The following is a 7548-nucleotide window of genomic DNA, read 5'->3' as shown; positions in this document are numbered from 1 at the left end:
TTACATGCAAAACACATCCGTACGTGCAGAAAGTGGTGAGGAGCTATAGGAGATAGGGGGGTCGATGCATGGAGACGATGCCATCGATGGCGCCATGCATCATGATCGATCTATACATAATATAGCTAGCCATATATATTGGACTGGAGTTCCAATGCATGTCAGCTGTCACTACTTGTGACGGCACACATATATTACTGCTGCTGTTGCGTTATTTTTGTTAATTAATATATATAATAGGCTAATAATACAGCAAAGCGATTGCGACTATGTGTCGTTCCTTCTTGTCCGGTAACGTGTGCATGTGTACTCGATCGATAAAGATGGACTTGATCGTGCTAATGTAATGTAATTAATATATATATACTACTTTGTTCCAAATTATAACGTAGCTTTTCTTATGCACTTAGATCTATACAATCTATACTTATGTATCTCAAAAGACAGAACGACTTAGAAAACGTTTATATACTACGTACATAAACCCGTTTGATTTTGGCCTTCAATTCCGCAAGCAAGCACGCACCACCAGCACCAAAGTATACACGCACCAGCTACCTGCCTCACCTCCAGTTGCTATCTCATCTTCCGTAAGGCCTCGTTTGGATGAATGTATATCCACATCAATCCACATGTGTTGAGTGGTACTCCAATCCATTTTGATACACGTGGATTAAGATGAATACATACGCATCCAAACAAGATCTAAAGAAAATTAACTACCTGATACTCTGGGCACAAACGTCTAAATCTACAATTAATACTAGCAACAATCACCCATGTAGTAATTTATATGTATGAAATAAAGAAAAGAGGCAACACGTACGGATAACATTCGGTCTGTTGCACACTAGAGCACAAGGAACAGGACAAGAAACCAATGCAATTGATAGCTACCAACCAGCAGTGTATATCAACCACTAGCAGCTAGTACCACTTATAATTAATTGCATGCTCAGTTAATTTACTAGCCTCTATATTTCTCCGATAATGCTGACTGCAAAGATCAAAGAAAGGAAGAGGCTACACTATGGTGTAGCGCAGTGGCGTAGCTAGGATTTGTTGCTAGGGTGGTCCATTGTTTAAATTTTTTTAATCACTGTGAATATCACATATCGATAAGCATACATATTATGAAACACAATAAGATTAAGATAATTTTTTCATACGAAGGTATGAAAATAGACGAGTCTAGCTTGCTTAATGTAGAATTCAAAGATTACATAAGGAAAATAGTTGATGAAAAATATGATACTACTTCCTAGCCTCCTAATAGCCATGTAAGTGTTGATTATCTCTTCTTCACTCAGCTGCTTGTGCATGGTGTTCATCCTGAACGCTTGAAGGCTAATCAACTATGTGTGAGATTACTAAATTAATAAACTATGTGTGACATTGTGAGATTATTAAATTAATAAACTATGTGTGATGGTATAATGAAAATTGAACATGTGTTGTATTATTGTTATAAAAATGACACTTTGAGTGTTTTGTTCATAATATTTTGTTTTATAACCATTCATAACTATTACACGTGTATGTTCTCAAAACCATGAGTTTTGTCGACTTCCCCCACTTTTCTCATGTGTCAATGTGGGATCAACTGAATTAGCACCTGCATAATTACAAAAATAAATTACTTGAATAAAATCAACAAAGCAAGTTAGCGGTAATAATGAACAATAGTGCTAAACAACACCATACCAGTCTAAGAAATCTACAAGTTTTACTAAGAGGTCAACAAGAGAGGCAATATCACAACTCCTCTTCATATTTTAACAAATCTACATACAAGAGAATAAAATAATGTTTACCATTCCAATAATCTAATGATACAGAAAAATCTGCAATAGACGATGCAATATGTTCGTAGCTCATATTTATTAGTTACTGATCAGAGTGCAAACTTTGATGAAGATTTTGGGAGACACCAGTATTAGTTAGGGCTAATTGGAAACGCGAGTACACGACTAAACGAGGAGGCTAATTGGATGAAGATTTTGAGAGACGTATATGAGGACTCGCATGTGCTGCTGCTCTTCGCTCGCCGCTCGGCGCCTGCCGCCGGCTCGCCGCTGCCGCCGCCGCCGTCGTTCTTATTATGAAGCACACCAGCACGGCACAGGGAGGGACAGTTGGGATACGAAGGGGCGCAGGCAGCCGCATGGACAAATACGTATACGAAGGGTCGGGGGTCGCGCTACGCGAATTCGTGAAAGGCCGCGCGGGATGCTCGGATGGATAGACATACAGACCTTCGATGTTCTGCACCTGAGGACACAGGACGCGAATTTTCCTATGGCTATGGGCCTTGCATGGGCTGAGCGCAGGGTGGTCCGTGGACCAACGGGACCACCCTGTAGCTCCGCCACTGGTGTAGCGTAGGAGCTAAACGACTAAGAGAAATTTTGCCTATGGTTAGACGGCTTGCCAGTTTTGCTTCGAGGGTATAAAATCCTCAATTAGGTCTTTGTTTTTGCTTGTACTTTGGCTCTTTTCTCTCCTCAATTAATATATTTTCCTGGCAAAAATCCTACTAGCAATTTTTTTAAAGAAAAACTACAAAAAAAGCCTCTATTTTCAGATCTTTACTGATTCCTTATTAGGCCAACTTACAAAAAAGTTTATAACAGTATAAGGCAGAGAAAGACTTGAAGCCAGCTGTATAATAGCCAAGACAATTTCATGAGCAAAACGACAACAAAAATAGGTATACGACATGAATTTATTCACTTTCTTCTCTAATACAATAAAGCGCAACTCTCCTGTGTTTTCAAAAAAAAAAAATTGAATTTATTCACTTCACTTACAATGTTCATCTATTCTACTTGCTTTTATGGTTATACGTATATATGAATATATAATGTATATAAGCAAAAGATGGGAACAACAAATACGACAACAGGCTTGATCATCATGGATCATGCGGCCGGCCGGCCAGTACGTTCCGCATGCATGTTCACAAAATGGACATGCATGTACTGGATCGAGTTGGATTACATGTATAACAGGTGGGTGTGCAGGATCCTAGCTACTACTAGCTGCCACCACGGCAAGCTGAGCTCCGGCTTCATTCGGATCAAGATCCGTAGGGCTCAGCCAGCATGCAGTACTCACTTCATCAAACAAAAAAAAAGAGTGACGCGATTTGGACAAAAACCTGCCACGATTTTATTTCATATATATAATAGGTGTGTTACGTTCTCTCCTTTTGATTTCTCCACTCCCATCTATCTAAAGTATTCAAGTAAACACGACGATCATCTTATCACAAATATATATAAGTTTATATATTCTGATTTGCATTGTTTGACCGACACATAAGTACTCCGATCCTAGCATGATACTACCTAAGATTTTCTGAGTGTCTTTTCTTGCCCCAGTTGGCTGACTAAGAGTTATTTTCCTCCTTCGTTATTTTTTTTTCCACGAATGGCGAAACATAGTTGTCTTTTTTTTTGTTTTAAAAACACGGTATAAATGCAGACACTCCTATGCACGTGCGTACGCACGCTAGTGAAAAATAAAGATTGTTCTCTAATAAGGGTGAAAAATTAAATTAACAACAACGTAGCTAGTAATGTGTAGCTAGTAGTAAATATATAGCAGCTGGCGGTGTGTTTTGCCATTAAAACAACTAATGAATGAAGCCATGCTCAAAACATACAGACATGCTACAGTAGTATATATACGCTGATTTAGTTTGGTTTGATCATCGATATGATGCTAGCTAGGTAGCTAGACGATAACATATATTTGCTGTAATATAATATTTTCTTAAGGAGGACGATGAACATGCATGCATGATACGTTAGCTGACGCTAAATTAAAGGCTCATAGAAAGATTGCCCTACTGACCAAAATATATACGGTTGTTGACACGCGAACCACGCCTTGCATTGTTTATCCATTCTACTAGTATATACAGTATATATATATATACATGCAACCATGGTTTGGTTTAGATTTGGGATGCGCGACGAGAAGTAAAAAAGAATACTGCCTCCGTTAAAGAACACAAGGCATGTTTTATTTTGGCATGACCTTTTCCATGCAAGAGCAATGATCGATAGACTATGACTAATGATTAATCAAGTTACTCAAGTTTTGAATCTTTTTCCCTAGAACAAAATATACTCCTACCTTGCTTATTTTTTAAACAAATGGAAGAAAATTGGTACTACAAAAACATCACTTTAAAATCCTTAATATTCAATAACCACTACTAGAAACTACTTTATTCCCGTGTGTCATTTATTTTCCTGACGGGTCTTGAAAGGCTCACAGAGAAAATTTAATTACTCTGTCGGGTCGTCTTCCTCACAGAAAAATACAGATTTTCCTGTCGGTATATAGTCCTCTCAGGATAATAAAGAATTTTTTCTGTGTGCTGACACATTATTCTGTCGGTGCACCCACAGGTTAATTGTTTGGCGCGCAAGATTTTCAGTTGCCGCGCAAGATTTTCAGTTGGCGCATAATAACCGCGCATACCACAATCCTGACCCCTAAAAAAACAAATTAAAAATAAATCCCCAACCCCATTCACACGAGTCCACGTACCCAGCATACTGAAACGGTCTCCAAGACTCTGTCCCTGCTCTGCTCTCGGTCTCCTCCCTTTCCCTCCGGCCACTCACCCAAGAAGTTAGTTCATTTATCCCTCTCCAAGAAGCTAGTTCATTTATTTATCCCTCTCCAAGAAGCTAGTTCGTTTATCCCTCTCCCTCTCCAAGAAGCTAGTTCGTTTATCCGTCTCCAAGATCCATGGGGCTGCAGCACCAGCCACCACTTCCTCTATCTGGATCTGGAGGCGCCGCCTCTAGCGCCCTCTACTGAGCTGAAGCCGCTGCGGAGGCCCCCGGCGTCGGCCGCTGCTGACGCGAAGGCGGCCAAGGTAGTGGAGGACAGCACAGCGCCTCTGCGACAACCATCTGCATCTCGTATTGAACTACAGCTTCCAGGTTCTGTGGTAAGTCTCTATTCCTCCTAACCCTCATCTTGACCAATCCCTTTTCCACAAAACTAGATCTATGTTGTGGTAGATTTGATTTTCCTACAGGGAGATTTGTTGTTTCTTAAAATAAAAAACTCGATCTATGCTGTGATATGGAAAGCCAGGTGCTGGCCTATGTATTTTGTTGAAATACTCCCATGTGTTGAGAATGAGGGGCGCACCCACCCTGTAGCAAGCTATGGCAGGCGCCCTAGCTATCAGCAGTAGCACACCAGTAACCTTGTTAGTTTATAGAGAAAAAATATAGATCTGTTTTTTTTTGTTTCATTCAGAGCACACATGATTAATGCGTGGAGTAACTCAGTGGTTCTTGGAGTAAAGGGATAGCAATGGTTCTGGAAGGGCAGAGAGAGCAGTGGTGCCATCTCGGGGCTTGTTTCATTGGTAGATTAGGGGGTTTGTAGTTTGATTCATTCATACATTGGGCTGGTTTGACGTGGATATATGTTGAGCGGCAAATTGAAGGCATCTAACAAATGCACTACTAATTTGACATATAGCTAAATAGCTGTTATTAGAATTGGTGCTTCACTATTGTCTTGATTAAGATAAGTGTTACTTTATTTTTTTATCAATAACATGATAAGTTGTTCATCAGTATTGCTTTTATATTGTATATGCTGTTCATCAGTACAACTTATGCATAGTGCACTATTTTTATTTGTTTGACACAGGTTAAAATAAGCTTCTGCGATTTGTGTAGCAGTCAAAAAATACTTCATCATCACTACAACCCATAACAAAGTGGTGTGAATTGGCTTTCTGGTTAAAGGTAAAGTTCTTACTTTTTGTTGTGTTTATGAATGTGCTCTGCTATGTTGTGATGCTCATTCTCTTTTATTACACACTGCTGTCATCGTCTTGTGATTGCCATCGGTTATCACTAGTTAATATGATTGGTATGCTTTTATTGCACACTGCTGCTATCTTGTGATTGCCACCAGTGTACATTTGTTAATTTGGTTGGTATACACGTCTTTTGTTATGGAATGATAGATATGCCACATTCCTAGATATGTTGTATGCCTATATGCATGGTCTAAAAGAGTCTGTTACGTACAGCTGGAATTGCGTATGCAGAAATTTGACTCTTGTTCCTGAACCCCAAAAGTAAATGCCTCGGTTAGGTGGGGTACTATTCTCTGATCGCGGAACTTCGTAGTTAGCTAGTTCTATTATTAACCGGGACTGGACGGGAACATCGTCTAACATCGTTCTAGAAGATTATATTTGGAACCATGTTTAAGCAGACAACTGATATGTTTTGATGTCAGAATGACAACACGCAGTGCAGCAGTGAGGGAGTGGCCTCATGTTGATGGTTACCGTAGTTTCCAACTTTCCATCTTAGTTTTTACCTCATGGTAAGCTGTACTTCTAGCTGTACTGAAACTGTGCTTCATGTATGGTGCTGGTGTAAAAGGAAATCATGTATAAGACAATTAATTAATGTTTATTAGTCCTAAAATCCAATTGATATTTACATGGTATTATCATTTTGCAGCTGCCCACTAGTTCATCCCATGTTGGTGAGGACTTGGATGGTGAGGACATGGATGGAGAGGACGAAGAGGACATGGATGGCAGCTACATGGAAGGAGAGGACACTGAGGAGGACATGAATAAAGAGGACATGTATGAAGAGGACGAAGGGGACGAAGAGGACGAAGAGGACAGGGATGAAGAGGACATTGACGACAACAATGGGGGCAGCAATGCTGGATCATACATCGATGACTTCTGTGATTTGGGATATATATGGTAAGGTTGCTATTGGCAGAAATAGCACATGGGTTGTCAAAGTGACTATTGTCTATTGAACAACATAAGCTGGTGGCTGGTGGCTGTCTTTTGTCTTTTGAACATGTATGGCCGTGGATGATTAACTTAGTAGTAATTGAATGTTAGATGGACTCGGCTAAAACTAGGATGTCGTGGTAGGTGACATGGTTGTACATGTATAAATTAGGAGCAGCAAATGCTGGTGGTAGTAGTAGAATGTTAGATGTAATTTGTGAGGGTAGAACCTTTGGTATGTTGGCCCGTGTTGAATGCTTTGTAAGCTCTTATGGAACTTCTAATATATATGCTTTAATATTGTGATATGCATATAACGTGTTGTTTGGTGAATCAGTAACAGATGTAATTGTAATATTTTTGTGCCACCTACTAATTTCTCTGGTGGTAATTTGAGAAAAAATTGTGATTTCCTTGACGGGAAGCCATCAGGAAAATTAGGTTGAACTGACAGAAATATGTTTACTTCCTTGAGGGTTGACTGACAGAAAAATTACTATAGCCCACAAAGAAATTAGCAATATCCCTGACGGTGACCCTACAGGGAAATCAGTTAACCTGACGGTTCCTGGCGCCGCACTAAACCTCCGGACGTTACAATATTTTTGTCGGACATCCGTCAAAAAATTACCGTCAGAAAAAAAAATTTCTGTCGGTAAGCTCACAGACAAATCTGATTTCCTTGTCAGCCTATCCTTGACGGTATATGCCTGTCGGGCTCCCGACAGAATTAT

General features: G+C 39.8%; 1 long non-coding RNA gene across 1 annotated transcript; it reads left to right on the top strand.

The window, feature by feature from the left end:
- Positions 1 to 4744: 4744 nt before the first annotated feature.
- LOC136516571 (uncharacterized) lies at positions 4745 to 6326 on the top strand. The gene is made up of 3 exons (XR_010774087.1): positions 4745 to 4972; positions 5692 to 5789; positions 6292 to 6326. It is a non-coding gene; the product is annotated as an uncharacterized lncRNA (long non-coding RNA).
- The last annotated feature ends 1222 nt before the right edge of the window (positions 6327 to 7548 follow it).

The sequence above is a fragment of the Miscanthus floridulus genome, chromosome 17 (assembly GCF_019320115.1).
Source record: "Miscanthus floridulus cultivar M001 chromosome 17, ASM1932011v1, whole genome shotgun sequence".
In the NCBI taxonomy this organism is placed as follows: Eukaryota; Viridiplantae; Streptophyta; class Magnoliopsida; order Poales; family Poaceae; genus Miscanthus; species Miscanthus floridulus.
This window is presented reverse-complemented; position numbering and strand designations above follow the sequence as displayed.